This window comes from Dromiciops gliroides, chromosome 1 (genome assembly GCF_019393635.1).
Source record: "Dromiciops gliroides isolate mDroGli1 chromosome 1, mDroGli1.pri, whole genome shotgun sequence".
Classification (NCBI taxonomy): Eukaryota; Metazoa; Chordata; class Mammalia; order Microbiotheria; family Microbiotheriidae; genus Dromiciops; species Dromiciops gliroides.
The window spans coordinates 512775681-512794085 of record NC_057861.1 but is presented as its reverse complement, the minus strand read 5'-3'; the positions used below and the strand labels follow the sequence as shown (position 1 = coordinate 512794085).

General features: G+C 35.3%; 1 non-coding gene across 1 annotated transcript; it reads right to left on the bottom strand.

Annotated features, from left to right (window-relative positions):
* Window positions 1-13526: 13526 nt before the first annotated feature.
* Window positions 13527-13631, bottom strand: LOC122737591. The gene has a single exon (XR_006354414.1). It is a non-coding gene; the product is annotated as a U6 spliceosomal RNA (small nuclear RNA).
* Between the last annotated feature and the right edge of the window lie 4774 nt (window positions 13632-18405).

Below are 18405 nucleotides of genomic sequence, written 5' to 3'. Positions count from 1 at the left end.
AAGATGGGGGAGGTGCTGGGGAGTTAGTGAACCTTATTCTCATCAGAATTGACTCAAAGACGGAATAACATACACACTCAAGTGGGTATACTTTGCCCTGAGGGAAAATGGGAGGGGAAGGGGATGGGGGAGTGATAGAAGGGAGGGCAAATTGGGGAAGGGGGGAGGGTAGTCAGAAGCAAAATACTTTTGAGGAGGGATAGAGTGAAAGGAGATAGAGAATAAAATGTCATAGAGAGGGAATAGGATGGAGGGCCATATGGTTAGCAATAGTAAATTTTTAAAAAATTGAAACCAGTTTGCCTGACAAAGGCCTCATTTTTCAATTACATAGAGAACTGATTCAAATTTATTAAAATAAGAGCCATTCTACAATTGATAAATTATCAAAAGATATGAAGTTGTCAGATGAAATATTGAAAGCCATCTATAGCCATATAAAAAAAAAGTACTCCAATTCACTATTGATTAGAAAGATGCAAGTCAAAACAATTCTGGGATACTTCCTATTGGATTGGATAATAGAATGGCAGAGGAAAAATGCCAAATGTTGTAGGGGACATGGGGAAAAGGAAACATTAATGTCCTGTTGGTGGGGTTGTGAATGAATTCAAACATTCTGTAGAGCAATTTGGAACTAAGGCCAAAGAGATATAAAACCATATACACTCTTGGACCTATTAATACCACTACTAAGTCATTATTCAAAAAAAGATAAAAAACAAAAAGTTAAAGGACCTATATGTACAAAAATATTTATGGCAGCCCTTTTCTGGTGCAATGAATTTGAAATTGAAGAGATGCCCATCAACTGGGAAATGGCCGAACAAATCATGGAATGATATTATGATGGAACACTATTATAATCTAAGAAATGATGGTCAGGATGCTCTCAGAAAAACCCAGAAAGCCTTACATGAGCTGATGCAAATTGAAATGTACTGCACACAAAGTAACAGCAATATTGTAAGGCGATCAGTTGTGAATGACTTGGCTATTCTAAGCAATGCAATGATTCAAGACAACTTTGAAGGACTTATGAAAATTACGATGCATCTCCAGAGAAATAGCTCATCATGTCTGAATACAGATTTCTTTTTCTTAAGTTTTTTTTTGTCTAGTTTCTTTACAACCTGATTAATATGGAAAGGTTTTGCATTACTACACATGTATAACTTATATTGAATTGCTTGAGTTCTTAAGGGGGAAGGGGAGGAAGAGAATTTAGAATACATAGTTTTAAAAATGTATGTTAAAATTTCTTTTTACATGTAATTGGAGAAAAATAAAATCCTAAATAAATCCGGCCTCAGACACTTGACACTTAGTAGCTGTGTGACCCTGGGTAAGTCACTTAACCCTCATTGCCCTGCAAAAAACAAAAAAGACTAAGAGCATTTTAATTGACTATAGATAACTTTTTTCTGAAAATTGCCTATTCATATTCTTTGGCGATTTATCAATTGGGCAATGACTAATTTTTTCCCTCCACTAAAAACACTCTTCTTTGTGTACCTATTTTATTTGAGAAAAGTTTTCCTGTTTTATCTCTCCCTTACCCTTTCTATGACTAAATCCCTCTTTCTCACCCCTACCTTTTCTTTTTTTTGGAGATCATCCCGATATAATTGACTTGTACCTATGCCTCTATTCAGTTCTCGTCTTTTCATCAGGAATACTTGAAAGTGCTCTAATTAAATATTCCTCTTTTCCATCAACAGATTGTACTTGATTTTCTGTCATACAGTATTCTTGGTTGTAAACCTGGCTCTTTTGCCTTCTGAAATTTAATATTCCAAGACCTTTGCTCCTTTATTGAGAACTCTGTTAAATCTCCTGTGATCCTCTTTATGGCTTCATGGTATCTTACCAATTTCATTTGAACTGTTTTAAGTATTTTCTTTTAAAACTGTGAGCCTTGAGATTTGGTTATAATATTCCTGAGAGGTTTCCTTTTAGTATATCTTTCATGAGGTGATTGGTGGATTCATTCAACTCTTATTTGATCCTGTGGTTCTATGATATCAGAGCAGTTTCTTTGACAATTTCTTGGAACATGATATCTAGGTTTTTACTTTGATCATGGCTGTCAGATAGCCCAATATTCTTACATGATCTTTCCTAAATATATTTTAAAGGTTCAGGTGTTTTCTTTTCTTTTTTGATGAGATATTTCATACTTTTTCTATTTTTTTATTTTTTGACTTTTTCTTATTTTTTTTATGTATCTTAAAATCATTAACTTCAACTAGCCCAATTCTAATTTTTAAGGAATTCTTTTCTTCAATGAATTTTTGTACCTCCATTTCCTTTTGGTCTATTCTGCTTTTAAAGAACTTCTTTTCTTTAGTGAATTTTTGTCCCTCATCTACATTAGGCCATTTCCATTTTTTGAGGTGTTATTTTCTTTGGATATTTTTGTGCCCCTTTTAACAAACTGTTGATTCTCTTTTAATAATTTTCTTGTATCTTATCTTCCTCCCCTCCCACACACACACCTGACGTTTTTCCTCTACCACTCATCTCTTTCTTTAACTCTTTCAGGAATTCTTTCTGGCCTTGGATTCAATTATCATTTTTCTTTGAGACTTCATAAAATAAGCAAGCAAATACACAAATAAAAACAGATAAAAGATTTCATCAATGTTTATTTTTACACCATTGTCTTCTAAGTTTTTGACTTGGTCTTCCCTGATACTAAAGTATTTTTTAATAGTCAAGTTCCTTTTGTTGTTTTTGTTGTTGTTTGCTCATTTTCTCAGACTATATCTTCATTTTGAAATTTATGTTAAAGTTGGGCTCTTCTCATCTAGTAGTAGTAAAGCATTGTTCTAAGCTTCAGCATTTTTTGTTTGTTTGTTTTTGCCCTGCTATTTTTAGAACTTTTTCTGGGTTTCTACAAGTTTTTGGTGTTTACAAGGTGGTGATATCCTCAAGGAAGTATGGTTACTGCTCTACTGATCTGTTCTCTGGTCTTTGCCCAGGATGGGCCCATATTCCCCAACAGCCAATAGTACTAGTTCTGTTGGTCCTTTGACTGTGACCAGATCCCCAGCTCCCTTGTGACCAATAATAAGAACTCCACTTTACCCGGGAATTGTGACCAAGAACTGTTTATATAGAGATTCCAATCAGACCCAGCTGCCCCCAGTGCCAGCAAAGGGTCCCCTATTATCTCTTTTTGACCAGTTGTCTAACCTCCTTTACCTCCTCTGGGCCACAGTCTACTGAATTTGCTACTACTGTTGTTGCACCTGTCTATGAAATTAATTTTTTTAATAAAGTATTTTATTTTATCCAGTTACACGTAAAGACAGTTCTCAACTTTTGTTTATACAAGCTTTCCAATTTCAGATTTTTCTTCTTCCCTCCCTTCCCTCTCCCCTCCCCTAGACAGCAGGTAATCTGATATAGGTTATATATATATATATATATATATATATATATATATAACATTAAACATATTTCTGCATTAATCATGTTATTAGAGAAAAATCAGAGCAATGAGGAAAAACCTCAAAATAGAAAAACAACAGCACCAGTAACAAAAGAAACAGTATGGTTCAATCAGCATCTATACTCCACAGTTCTTTTTTTTCTACTGGATTTGGAAATCCTCTTCCATCATGAGTCCCCAGGAACTCTTCTGTACCATTGCATTGGTGAGAAGAATCTAGTCCATCACAGGAGATCAACACACAATGTTGATGATACTGTGTACAATGTTCTTCTGGTTCTGCTCATCTCACTCATCATCAGTCCACACAAGACCCTCCAGGTTTCTCTGAACTCCTCCTGCTCATCGTTTCTTACAGCACAATAGTATTCCATTGTATTCATATACCACAACTTGTCCAGCCATTCCCCAGTTGATGGGCATCCCCTCAAATTCCAATTCCTTGCCACCACATAAAGAGTAGCTATAAACATTTTTGTACATGTGGGTCCTTTTCCCTTTTCCAAGATCTCTTTGGGAAAAAGACCCAAAAGTGGTATTATGCAATTAAATTTTAAAAGAGGATTGAAGCAAGAACAGGGAAGAATAGGGATAAAAGCTGAACATGTTATTTCAGTGTAATTGGGAATTCCAGGCTGAGGAAATTCCTTTTAAGGATACAGACTGTCAATTTCCTTCTAAGTTATAGTCTTAAAGAGTTGCCTAGGCCAGAGAAGAACTAATATAACAGCAGGTAAATGAGGATCAATATAAAAATGTGGCACCATGTTATAAGAATAGTTCCAAGAGTACTAAAAACAGAATAAAATGAAGATAATGATGACTATTAGAGAAAATAAACTGGATTATTAGCTTTATTGGAACACGAAATAAAAACTCAAAAAAGAGACCACTGTTCAGAGTAGCTAGGATGATTATAATGGATAAGAGTGAGAGTGGTAGACTGCTCAAATCTTATCTTGCTTCTATTTTTGCTTCCAAGGAGAATTATCATTGCACAGAGAAATAAAAACTGACAGGAAGTGGAAATCCATTAGAAGTATGAATAGTCTAAGAGCATCTAGAGGCCCTCAATGAGTTTAAGGCAATAGGCCCAGGTGAACTACACCCTAGGGCATTAAAAGAACTGTCAAATATAATTGCTAACTCACTGTCAGTTGCCTTTGAAACACCTGGGGGAGCATATCAGTCATTGTAGTGCTCTGGAAGAGTAAAGCTTGCTCTGAGTTTCAAATAAGGGAAAAGAACAGATGGTAAACTATAGATGAGTTAGCTTGACTTCAATTTCTGGTAAAATTCTAGGATACAGTATTAAAGGGAGGCTTTGTGAGTATTTTGAAAGTGATTCAAGAACAGGTCATGCCATACTAGCCTTAAATCCTTTTCAGACAAGGTAACTAGGCTGGTCACTTGGGGAAATGCTTTAGCAAATAGATGCAGTTCAGAAAAGCATTGATGAAGTCTCTTATCTGTTTTTATTTATTTATCTTATAAAATTTTATATTATCATTATAAACTAAATGAGGAGTTATGGGCCATGATAATACAACATTGGTGGATTTGGAGCTGGTTCAATGACAGGACTCAGAAAGTAGCCATTTTTGAGTTGATTTCAACTTTTTAAACTTAATTTTTAATTTTAATTCACATGCCAAAATAGAATGAAATGGATATACCATGAACTAACTCCAAGATGGTTATAATTTGAACTTCTGGTTCCCTTGGGGATCACCTGTAACTGAAAAAGACAACCATCATAGAAGAGAAACACACTCAGGTCTATTTATCTTAGATGTGTAAAAGAGAAAAAAGCAGGGGAAGTCCTTCATCTCACTTTGGTTAAGTTCATAGTGCCCAAGTTGGGAGTGAATTATGATCTGCACCCTCTGGATACAGCAGGTAAGAGTGGCCAAAAAAAAGCAAATAACAGAGACTGGTGAAAAAAAAAGCCAAAAAGGAGCAGAAGAAAGCAATCTTTCAGGCTTACCAATTTTAAAGATACAGGAGTCAATCAAAGGAGACTTCTCCAACCCAGAGTTGAAAAGGCAATTGGCACCATGTAGACATATTGTAAAGACTCATCAATTGAGCCTCCATGTTGGGTAAATGGGACATGACTAGACAAGCCTGGATTAAATTAGTAAAAAGGAATATGGCCTCCAGATCAGATATATGAGTTCAGACATCTATGAATAAATATTTTTGGAAAAATGAAAATGAGTTAATATAAGTCAAGGAGGAAAATCCTGCATATTCTCAAGAGAGCTAGGAATTATAATAGGGTAATCAAATTTTTCAAGAGAGAAATGCAAGTTAAATAATTAGCAGATAGAAAAGCCTCATCAAAGAAACAAAAGAGAAAACTAATTGTGAATAAAAATATATAGAAGTGAAAGATTCAGAAGAAGAAAACAAAAACAAAACAATAACATCAATAGAAAACAAGATCTCAATGCAAGCAAGACAAGTTGATCTTAATGATAGGATGCATAGATAGAACTTAAGTATTATAGGTCTCACAAAAAAAAGTCATGTCAAATAACCTGAATGTTATAATACAAGAAAGGATACAAGAAAAGTGTTCTGAAATTTTCAACAAAGAAAGCAGTACTAATTAAAAAATTTCCAGATTACCTCTGGAAAAAGAAATCATATGCTCCAAACTCCAAGACAGTAGTTAAATTTAATAATTCCACTGACAAACAGCAAATTCTTAAAGCAAAGAGGTAAAAACAAATTTGAAATGTAAAAAGGAGGAAATTTAAATAATATGCAATTATTATGTACCTAGCAGAAACAGCAGGAAGGAATACAATAATGGCCTCCCAAAAGCAAAACAACTTAAGATGCAATCCAAGGTGACACACTTTACAAATCAGAGCCTAACATTAATGAAAAAAGATGAATTTCCAATAAAGATGCAGCACTTGGAATATTATTACAAAGAAAACTTAACTGAAGAAATTATTTGCTTTACAAATACTCCAGGCGACAGAAATATAAGAAAGATAAACAAATATAGCCATCGAAAAGCCATGTGTAATGAAATAAAAAATCCCAGAAAAAACAACACACACCCACACACACACAAAGCAAAAACAAAAAAGACACATATGTCATTGACTACAACCACCAACCAATGCAACATCAAAACATACTAACAGGGTGGCCATTAAGATATTTCTTTGTAAAAGTACACAAAGAGACAAAGGCAAAAGTGATGATGTAGGCCTAAAACATTATGAACTAAACCTCATAATATCCTGCCTAAAGGTGAATCAATGTGGTTTTTTTGTTTGTTTGTTTGTTTGTTTTTTGTTTTTTGGGTTTTTTTGTGCTACTTATAGTGAAGAATGGAAGAGCACAACAAAGGAGTTAGGGGAAGCAGATGATGAAGGGAAATATGTGACATACCCTAATCAGAGTAATGGTTTAAAATGAAGGGGAAGTAATTATTGTAGCCTCTTGGAAAAAGAAAAAGAGCTTACAAGTAGGTAAATCTGTCCATTTTACCTTCTGTGATGATCTGTATCTCCTATTGTCTGCCACATTTCCCTGTCTCAGTTCTCTGTATGAGTACTGCTGCAGCACAGAACTATGACACAATTCAGCCCAAGCCAAAGAAAGTTTCTGACTTTTAGAGTTGAATTGTGTTGCAAGTCCATGTGTTGATTTGTGCAGTCTTGCCAGAGGATGGTGGATGGTTGGGAAAGGCTACTGAATGACTATATTAGGGATCAGAGATTAGCTTGCTCAGCTATCAGTTCATTCAGTCATTAGTTTGTTAGGATTCTTGGTGTCAGGCTTCTCCAAGAACAGAAATTCTTTTATCTCTCCCATCCCATGATGGTTTTAACATATGTCTAAATCAAATATGTGTGTTCCCCCTCTTTTGTCCTATTCAGAGATAAGCATTCTTTCAATACTCACTACCCTACTCCCTGTCCCATCTGTGTATGGTCTTCCCTTACCTGCTCCCAATTATGAGAAATATGTTATATACCCTTCTTAATTTATTCTTCATATATACTTTGGGGGGGGGGCAGGACAATGAGGGTTAAGTGACTTGCCTTGGATCACACAGCTAATAAGTGTCAAGTGTCTGAGGCTGGATTTGAACTCAGGTCCTCTTTAATCCAGGGCCAGTTCTTGATCCACTGTGCCACCTAGCTGCCCCCATTAATATGTTATTAATGTGCAACTTTTTCCTGTTCTTTTTGTTTTCTGTCTTAAGACCATCAAAACAGAGCAAAAACAGCTTTATCCCTCTGTTTGTCTTATTTAACTCCCTTGATGACATTAGAATTCTGAAAGGACACTTGGCCCTTCTCCTTCTCTTAAAATTTGCAAACTTCAATATCGTTTAGCCCTTTCCAATTGCTCAAATAAATTTATTTTTCTAAGTTTTGTTTTGTTTTTATTTTTGTTTTCACATCTCCTGTGTTTGCATTTCAAATATTAACTTCTGGTGTTTTTAGCCAACATTTTTGAAAGACCCACTGAAATTCTATTAATGGCATGTGTTCTTCTGTATTATTATGCTCAGTCTCGTAGAGTTATTCTTGGTTCTTAGACTTCATATTTTGCCTTTTGAAATGTCATATTTCAAGCTTGTCTTGGAATAGTTGTTGCAAATGTCTTATGATCTTGACTATGGTTCCTTGGTACTTGAATTCTTTTTGGTAATTGCAGTATTTTTTTTCTTTGGACTATAATCTGTGAATTTGACCATAACATTCCTGGAAGTTTTAATTTGTGGAATTATTTCAGGAGGTGGCTTTTGAATTCTTTTGTTTTCATTTTGCCTTCTTGTTTTAATAGAATTAGATAATTTTCCTTTCTGATCCTTTTGTGTGTGTGGCAATTGGGGTTAAGTGACTTGACCAGGGTCACACAGTTCATAAATGTCAAGTGTCTGAGGCCAAATTTGAACTCATGTCCTCCTAACTCCAGGGCTGATGCTCTATCTACAGTGCTACCTAGCTTCCCAGCTTTTCTGATTTCTTAAAAGATATTGTCCAGGTTTCTTATTTGGTCAAGGTTTCAAGGTGTCTAATTAATCTTGTTATATCTCTTTGCTCCCCCACCCCCCATCAATTGTTTTTTTTTTTTTATAAGTGAAATCTTCTATTTTCCTCTATTTACATTTTGTTTTGTTTTGTTCTAATTTTCTTGTGGTTGTTTTTCCTGTAGTCATCAAGTTCTATTTTTTCCATTCTAATTTTCATGGAGTAAGATAACTGAGCAAATTTTCTGCCTTCCGGTTTAAGCTATTTATCCTTCTTCCATTTTTCTTTTACTCCAGAGCACTTAATACATTTTTATCTGTTTGCAAAGATAAGTAATCTCTACCAGGAAAATTATATAAACAATAGTCACAACAATGGAAATGGAAAAAACTCCAATAAATCAAGCAAAGCTGACTAAAATTTTTAAACTTAGCCCCAAAGAAGAGATATTATAGGGCTCCCCCTCTTTATTAGATATGGACAATTGTGGTGTGAAACCCTTCATATAATGATATATTTTATTCTGTGTTAGTTTTAATGAATTGGTTTTTTTTTTCTTTTTTGTTTGGGAAGAGAAGGGGGAGAGTTTATATTCAGAAATATTGGTGACATCACAAAGGCATGAATAAATTTAACTTAACGGACCAGCATTTACTGAATTCCTCCTTTTTCCTTTGCAAAATGGAGATTGAAATACTTACATTGCCAATTCTGCCACATTATTCCAATTGTAACAATTGGAATGATGCCACCTGCTGGAGAAGTACTGTAGGAAAGCTCTGCCATGAGGAGAAGATGTCGGAGGGCAAGCCATGTGTTCAGGTCCTGGGTGTCAGGAAGAGACGTTTGCTTATGGGTACTATCTATCAAAACTACCAGCCAATCAACTTGAGGAACCTCCCATTTCTGGGAGGAGAACATGAAGTAGAAAGTGGATGCTGGCAGAGGGTTTCTCTCTATTTTTGGTTCCTGACCTTGCCATGGAAGGTCAGATGATGGGGTCTCTTAGATATAGTTAAATTTTTACCTTTCTCTCTGATCCTAATGCTCTGTAATAAATACTTAAACACTTAAATACTCTTTCTAAAGCTTATAGATTTTAAATAGTATTACTGGAATTTTAGCCCCTTACACAATGAAGGTGGTATAGAAATAGTAGTTATTATTATTCTTGGAAATACTGTGAATTGCATTGTGACAGATATAAAAGAAATTAAAGATAAGAGTCCCTGTCTTTTCCTTGGTCTTGCACTAAGAGGTTACTATGTGTGTCAAACTTCACCAGAGGACTGTGTTATGTAAGTAGACACAAATACACTATTAATGGACATTGAAAACCTTTATAGTTATTTTAAAAATAAAAAAGTAAAACTTTCTCAATTTAATGCCATTCTTTAAAGATGTTTGTATTTGATATGTGTTTTCCAAAAAAAAAGCAGTGAAATTTATTTTGACAAAAGATAACAAGTTACATAACTATGTAATGAGAATTTCTCTTACACATATTAAAGAAAGGATAGCCTCTTTGCTCACTAGTGAAAACAACTATGCCCCTTTTCATCATTTCCCTTCACCTTTAATCCTAACTGAAAATATTACAGTACCTCAACAGGTTTGGAACTTGACCTTTGCACTGGCTTAGCATATGTTTAAAATTGTGAGGTTATCAAGATAATTTTCATTTTCACATTCAATTTTGCATGTGATCCTACTCAGATATTCTTTGTTTAGTTTAATATTCAGTTTCTAGATTCAGCTAGATGGCTCAGCAGATAGGGTGTTGTTCCTGGAGTCAGGAGGAACTGAGTTCAAATCCAGTCTTAGACACTTACTAGTGGCGTGACCCTGGGCAAGTCACTTAACTTCTGTTTGCCTTAATCTTCTGGAGAAGGAAATGGCAAACCACTTCAGTATCATTGCCAAGATACTGGTACAGGGTTATGAAGAGTTGGACATGACTGAACAACAAAGCAATCATTATAGATCATATCTTTCTAAACAGGCGATGTGTTTTGTTTGGAGGAGGGAGAAAATGCCTAATTTCTACATCATCAATCATTCATATGGCTTAAAAATAATTTTAAATTTATTTTTAATAAAACAACTACACCATATAAGCACTCACAAATAGGAGTTCCTGAAATTCTCCTGGCAAATATGACTAAGCCATGTGTGACTGTACCATGGAGAAAAGGCCAGCAATTGTGTTCAGCATCTGAAATATATAACTGAAATGGTCTAAAGCTGTAGAACAGGAAACATGATAAAATGAAGACAACCCATTTTGTAAAACATGACCTTAGTCTATAAATAATTCATTAGACATTTATATCCAAAACCATTAGAATCTAACCCCAAACATCTTATTAAGAGAAACATAATACTACAACATCATGCCAAAGTGAAATTAGAGGGGAAATGTTACACACTGTGGAAAAAATTCTGAAGTGGCAAATCTAATGAATACTTCCTAAATTTAAAATGGGAAAAAAGGAACTTGAATTAATAAGCCACTTAATATGGGCACTATATTTCTAATTTCCTAGTTTTAGGATATTTCATTATGGGTAAAATGTTGAAAGAGCAGTTTCTCATGAACAACTATCAGTACCTTTTGACTGAAGATGATTCAATTAAATTCAAACAAATAATCAAAATTAAGCTCCTATTATGCACAGGGCACTATTCTAGATAGTAGGCATACAAAGATAGAAAAAAAAACAGTTCCTTTTCTTAAAGAGTTTATATCCTTTTTAAGAAAGTAGAATCACCACCAGCAATATCAATTATTTATTTTTTTTAAAAAAAGAAGTATTTTATTATTTTCTAGTTACATGTAGAGATAGTTTTCAACATTTGTTTTTTGTGAATTTCAAGTTTTAAATTTTACTCCTTCCTTCCCCTCCCTCCCCTCTCCCCAAGACAGCAAGCAATCTGATATAGGTTATATATGTACAATCACATTAAACATATTTCTGCATCAGTTATGTTGTGAAAGAAGAATCAGAGCAAAAGGGAAAAACCTCGCGGCAGCTAGGTGTTACAGTGGATGAAGCACCGGCCCTGGATTCGGGAGTACCTGGGTTCAGGTCTGACCTCAGACACTTGACACTTGCTGGCTGTGTGACCCTGGGCAAGTCACTTAACCCCCATTGCCCCGCAAAAAAAAAAAAAAAGTAGAAATCGTGTGGTTCAATCTGCATCTATATTCTACAGTTCTTTTTTTTCTGGATTTGGAGAGCATTTTCCATCATGAGCCTTTGGAACTATCTTGGACCATTGTATTGCTGAGAAGAGTCAAGTCTATCAGTTGATTAACACACGATGTTGTTGATATTGTGTACAATGTTTTCCTGGTTCAGCTTATCTCACTCAGCATCAGTTCAAGCAAGTCCTTCCAGGTTTCTCTGAAATCTGCCTGCACATCATTTCTTATAGCACAATAGTACCCCATTACATTGATATACCACAACTTGTTCAGCCATTCCCCAATTGATGGTCATCCTCTCAATTTCCAATTCCTTGCTACCACAAAAATGAGCAGCTATTAATATTTTTGTACATGTGGGTCCTTTTTTCCCTTTTTTATTATCTCTTTGGGCAAAAGAACTAATAGTGCTATTGCTGGGTCAAGGAGTATGCATAGCTTTATAGCTCTTTGGGTATAGTTCCAAATTGCTCTCCAGAATGGTTGGATAAGTTTATAGCTCCACCAACAATGCATTAGTGTTCCAAATTTTCCACAGCTTCTCCAACATTTTTTTTCTTTTTTTGTCATAATAGCCCATCTAATAGGTGTTGAGTGGTCTCACAGTTGTTTTAATTAGCATTTCCCTAATCAGTTCTGATTTAGGGTATTTTTTCATATGGCAAAAGACAACTTCAATTTCTTCATCAGAAAATTTCCTGTTCATATCCTTTGACCATTTCTCAATTGGGGAGTGACTTGGATTCATATAAATTTGATTTAGTTCCCTATGTATTTTAGAAATGAGGCCTTTATCAGAAGTACTGGCTATAAATTTTTTCCCCAGCTTTCTGCCTCCCTTCTAATTGTGGATGCATTGCTTCTATTTGTACAAAAAATTTTTAATTTAATGTAAACAAAATGATCCATTTTGCATTTCATAATATTCTCTATCTTTTGTTTAGTCATCAACTGTTCTCCTTTCCAAAGATCTGAGAGGTAAACTATTCCTTCCTCTACTAATTTATCTATTTTATCACATTTTCTGTCTAAATCATGTACCTTTTTTCCCTTATTTTAGTTTAAGGTATAAGATTTTGGTCTATGCTTAGTTTCTGCCATGCTATCTTCCAGTTTTCCCAGCAGTTTTTGTCAAGTACTGAGCTCCTATCCCAGAAGCTGGAGTCTTTGGGTTTATCAAATAGTACATTACTAAAGTCATTTACTACTGTGTCTCCTGTGCCTAACCTATTCCATTTGTTCTTCCAAATGAATTTTTTTATTATTTTTTCTAGCTCTATAAAATAAATTTTAGGTTGTCTGATTGGTATGGCACTGAATAAGTAAATTAATTTAGGTAGAATTGTCATTTTTACTATATTAGCTCAGCCTATCCATGAGCAATTGATAGTTTTCCCATTATTTAGATCTGATTTGATTTGTGTAAAAAGTGTTTTGTAATTGTGTTCATAGAGTTTCTGGATTTGTCTTGCAAGTAAATTCCCAGGTATTTTAGGCTGTCTACCATTACTTTAAATGGAATTTCTCTTTCTATCTCTTGCTGCTGAGCTTTGTTGGTCATCTATAGAAATGCTGATGATTTATGTGGATTTATTCTTTATCCTGAAACTTTGCTAAATTTGTTGTTTCAAGTAATTTTTTAGTTGATTCTCTAGGATTCTCTAAGTATACCATCATATCATCTACAAAGAGTGAGTTTTGTTTCCTCCTTGCCTATTATAATTCCTTTAATTCCCTTTTCTTCTTTAATTGTTAAAGATAACATTTCTAGTACAATATTATTTATTTGGGGGGTAAGGGGACAGTAAGGGTTAAGTGACTTGCCCAGGGTCATACAACTAGTAAGTGTCAAAAAAATATTGAATGCTTCATGAATTTGCATGTCATCCTTGCTCAGGGGCCATGGTAATCTTCTCTGTATCATTCCAATTCCAGTATATGTGCTGCTGAAGTGAGCCATCTAGTACAATATTAACTAATAGAGGTGATAATGGACATTCCTGTTTCACCCCTCATCTTATTGGGAATGCCTCTCACTTATCCCCATTGCGTATAATGTTTGCTGATGCTTTTAGGTAGATACTGCTTATTATTTTAAGGAAATCTCCACCTATTCTTAAGCTCTCTAGTGTTTTTATAAGGAATAAATGTCATAATTTGTTGAAAGGTCTCTCTGCATCTATTGAAATAATCATATGATTTTGGTTAGTTTTGTTATGGATGTGGTTGATTATGTGGATAGTTTTCTTACTGTTGAACCTGCCCTGCATTCCTGGTATAAATCCCACCCCGTCATAGTGTATTATCCTGGTGATCACTTGCTGTAATCTCCTTGCTAATATCTTATTTAAGATTTTAGCATCAATGTTCATTAGGGAAATTGGTCTATAATTTTCTTTCTCTGTTTTGGCTTTGCCTGGTTTATGTTATCAATAGCACATTTGCATCATAAAAGAAATTTGGTAGAACTCCTTCTTCACCTATTTTCCTAAATTATTTATGTAGTATTGGAATTCATTGTTCTTTAAATGTTTGATATAATTCACTTGTAAATCCATCTGGCCCTGGAGATTTTTTTCTTAGGGAGTTCATTAATGGCTTGTTCAATTTCTTTTTCTAATATGGGGTTATTTAATGATTTTATTTCCTATTCAAGTAACCTGGGCAATTTGTATTTTTGCAAATATTTATCCATTTCATTTAGATTGTCACATTTATTTGCATACAGTTGGGCAAAATAGTTCCTAATTATTTCTTTAATTTCTATTTTATTGGTGGTAAAATCACCCCTTTAATTTTTAATACTGATCATTTGGTTTTCTTCATACTTTTTTAAAATCAAATTGACCAAAGTTTTATCTAGTTTATTGATTTTTTCATAAAACCATCTCTTGGTTTTATTGATTAATTCTATAGTTTTCTTGCTTTCAATTTTATTAATTTCTCCCCTGATATTTAGGACCTCTAATTTAGTATTGGAGATTTTTAAGTTGTTTTTTTCCTAGCTTTTTTTAGCTGCATGCCCAATTCGTTGATCTCCTCTTTCTCTTTTTTATTCATGTAAGCATTTAGAGATATATAATTTCCCTTAAGCACTGTTTTGGCTGCATCCACTAGGTTTTGGTATGTTGTCTCATTGTTGTCATTCTCTTGGATGAAATAATTGATTGTTTCTATGATTTGTTGTTTGACCCACTCATTCTTTATTTTGAGATTATTTAATTTCCAATTAATTTTCTGTCTACCTTTCCATGGCTCTTTATTACATGTAATTTTTATTGCATCATGATCTAAAAAGGATTCATTTACTATTTCTGCCTCTCTACATTTGACTCTGAGGTTTTTGTGCCCTAATGCATGGTCAATATTTTGTGTATGTGACATATACCACTGAGGAAAAAGGTATATTCTTCCCTCCTTTTTATCAGTCCCCCTCCCTTTTCTTTACCCTTTTCTCCCTCCCTGCTATCACTGCCCCCCCCCTTTTCCCCTTACCCTTTTACTTTCCTAAAGAATAGGCTCAATTTCTTTATCCAAATGAACATATATGTTATTTCCTCTTTGAACCAAATCTGAGCAAAATAAGGTTGAAACAATGCTCACCCCTCCCTTCTTTCCCTTTATTGTAATAGGTTTTTTGCTCATCTTCATATGATGTAATTAACCCCATTCCACCTCCCCTTCCCTCTACTCCTCATATATTTTTTTCATCCCTTAATTTTCTTTATATCATCACATTAAAGACAATTTATATTTATGCCCTCAATGTATATTCCTTTTATCTGCCCAAATAGAGATACAGTTCTCAAGAATTATAAGTATTATCTTTCTGGTTAAGGATGTAAACAGTTTAATCTTATTGAATAACTTTTTCCCCCTGTTTACCTTTTCCTACTTCTCTTGAGTCTTGCATGTTAAGATCAAATTTTCTATTCCCTTCTGGTCTTTTAATCAGGCAACCTTGTAAGGCCCCTGTTTCATTGGATGTTCATCTTTTCCCCTGAAAGAGATGCTCAGTTTTGCTGGGTAGTTGGTTCTTGGTTGCAATCCAAGCTCCTTTGCCTTTGGGAATATCATATTTCAAGCCTTGTGATCCTTTAATGTTGAAGCATCCAGGTCCTGTGCAATCCTGACTATGGCTCCATTGATATTTAAATTGCTTCTTTCCTGGCCTCTGAAGGTATTTTCCCTCCTTCATCTGATAATTCTGGAATTTGCCCACAATATTCCTTGGAGTTTTCCTTTTGGGGTGTCTTTCAGGAAGTGATTGGTGTATTCTTTCAATGATGATTTCATCCTCTGATTCTACAATATTAGGGTAATTCTCCTTGATAATTTCCTGGAATGTGGTGTCTAGACTCTTTTTCTGATCATGGTTTTCAGGGAGTCCAATAATTCTCAAATTGTCTTTCCTGGATCTATTTTCCATGTCAGTTGTCTTTCCAATGAGGTATTTCATATTTTCTTCTATTTTTTCACTCTTTTGATTCTATTTGACTTATTTGTGGTGTCTCATGGAGTCATTAGCTCAAAACTGTTAAATTTGAATTTTTAAGGCATTATTTTCCTTAGTAAGTTTTTTCACCTCCTTTTCCATTTGGCCAAATGAATTTTTTAAGGAATTACTTCCTTCAGTCAATCTTTGTACTTCCTTTTCCAAGCTCTGGATTGTTTTTGTCATTATTTTTTTGTGTGTAGCTTTCATTTCTCTCCCCATTTTTCCTTCTACCTCTCTCAATTGATTTTTTGTGGGGCAATGGGGGTTAAGTGACTTGCCCAGGGTCACACAGCTAGTATGTTTCGACTATCTGAGACCGGATTTGAACTCAGGTCCTCCTGAATCCAAGGCCAGTGCTTTATCCACTGTGCCACCTAGCTGCTCCTCTCAATTGATTTTTAAAATCCTTTTTGAACTCTTCCAAGAAGGCTTTTTGGTCTTGAGACCAATTCATCTTCCCTCTTGAGGCTTCACATGTAGGCAATTTGAGAGTACTGTCCCCGTCTGAGTTTGTGTTTTGTTCTTCCCTGTTGACTCAGAAGTTCTCAATGGTAAGAGCCCTCTTCTGTTTCTTACTCATATTGTGGCTTATTTTTAAAAGTTGAGATCCATTCCTGGGGCACGAGGATCACTGTTTCAAGCTTCTTGAACTGTGGGATAGGGGCTGTCTACTCTGAGGCCTCTGTGGCTTGCAAATTCCTCACCACCCTGGGCTTGCTCCCTCTAGCTTGCTCTAGTTGCTGGGATGGCCTGGCCCAGCTGTGCCTGTCCTGTGGCTGGCCCTCCAACTGGCAGTCTTTTGTCTCAGCTTGTGCTGGTGAATCTCACAACTGGCCTGCTGTACCACTAGCTTGCTCAGCCAGGATCAAGGGGCCTCGGTTGCTCTGCAGTTGTCAAAAGCCTCCTGCTGACTTGCCCAGAACCCCTCTGTGCTGTGTTGTGAGCTGTGCTGCCTTCTCCTTTTGCCTGAGTGACACCAACCTTCCCTGAAGTCTAAATTATCTCAAGTTGTAATTTGTGTCTCTCTGTCTTATGGTAGGTTCTGTAGTTTCAGAATCTGTTTAGAGGCTTAGTTTAATGCCCTTTTTGAGAGAATTGCATGATAGTTCAGGCAACTTGCTGGCTTCTCTCTGCCATCTTGGCTCCACCTCCAACTATCAATTATTTAACAAGCATTCATTAAGCACCTACAAAGTACCAACCAAAGACCAAAAAAAAATAAAAAGTTCCCTCCTCTGAAGGAAGTTATATTCTATTTAGGGAGATAAGTATGTGTGTCTATGAAAATACACGTATCTTCCCATATAGTATTTTAATAACACAATTTTTACATATATATTCAGATGTATATATGTATGTATGTGTCTGCTTGAATGTACATGTCTGTCTGTGTGTGCATGTGTCTGTTAAACTGACCTTTAGAAGCTTTACCACATGAGAATTCTGTGACAGATTTTGTTATACCAAAGACAGCCAAACATATGAATGAAACCTTTATGGAATTGTTTTACGTTCCCTTGACATCCTAATCTTCAACTTCTTGATACATTCCAGCTTATAAATACTCTTTGTAAAAAGTTGACTCCTTTGACTGAGAACATTATTCTAGATGCAATCTGCTTAGGGAAAATTAGAGCAAAATTATAACCCCTCATCCTCCCCGACCCAAACTTGATAATGTCTCTCTGCCTGTAACCCTTTCCCTAGAAAGGGGAAAGGGAGAGGAAAAAAGAAAAGGAACTAACATTTATCAAATGTCTACAATTCTCCAGACATTTCACTAAGTACTTTACAAATATTATCTCATTTGATCATCATAACAGTCATGGTAGATAGGTACTATTATTATATGTACTTGAAAGTTGAGGCAACCAGAAGTTGAGTGCCTTGCTCAGGGTTGCATGGCTAGGAAGTATCTGAAGATGGATTTAACCTCATCTAACTGAATCTGGGACCAGTTCTATATCCACTGCGCTACCTAGATGTGAGGTGTGGGAAACCATTTAGACCTGTGTGAACAGAAATCTTCCCCTCCTTATAACACTTATGATGCTCCTATTTACAAGCTGCCATCATTCCAAGCTGAGGCATTTATTCTTTTTTTTTTAAGTGAGGCAATTGGGGTTAAGTGGCTTGCCCAGGGTCACACAGATAGTAAGTATTAAGTGTCTGAGGCCGGATTTGAACTCAGGTACTCCTGACTCCAGGACCGGTGCTTTATCCACTGCACCAC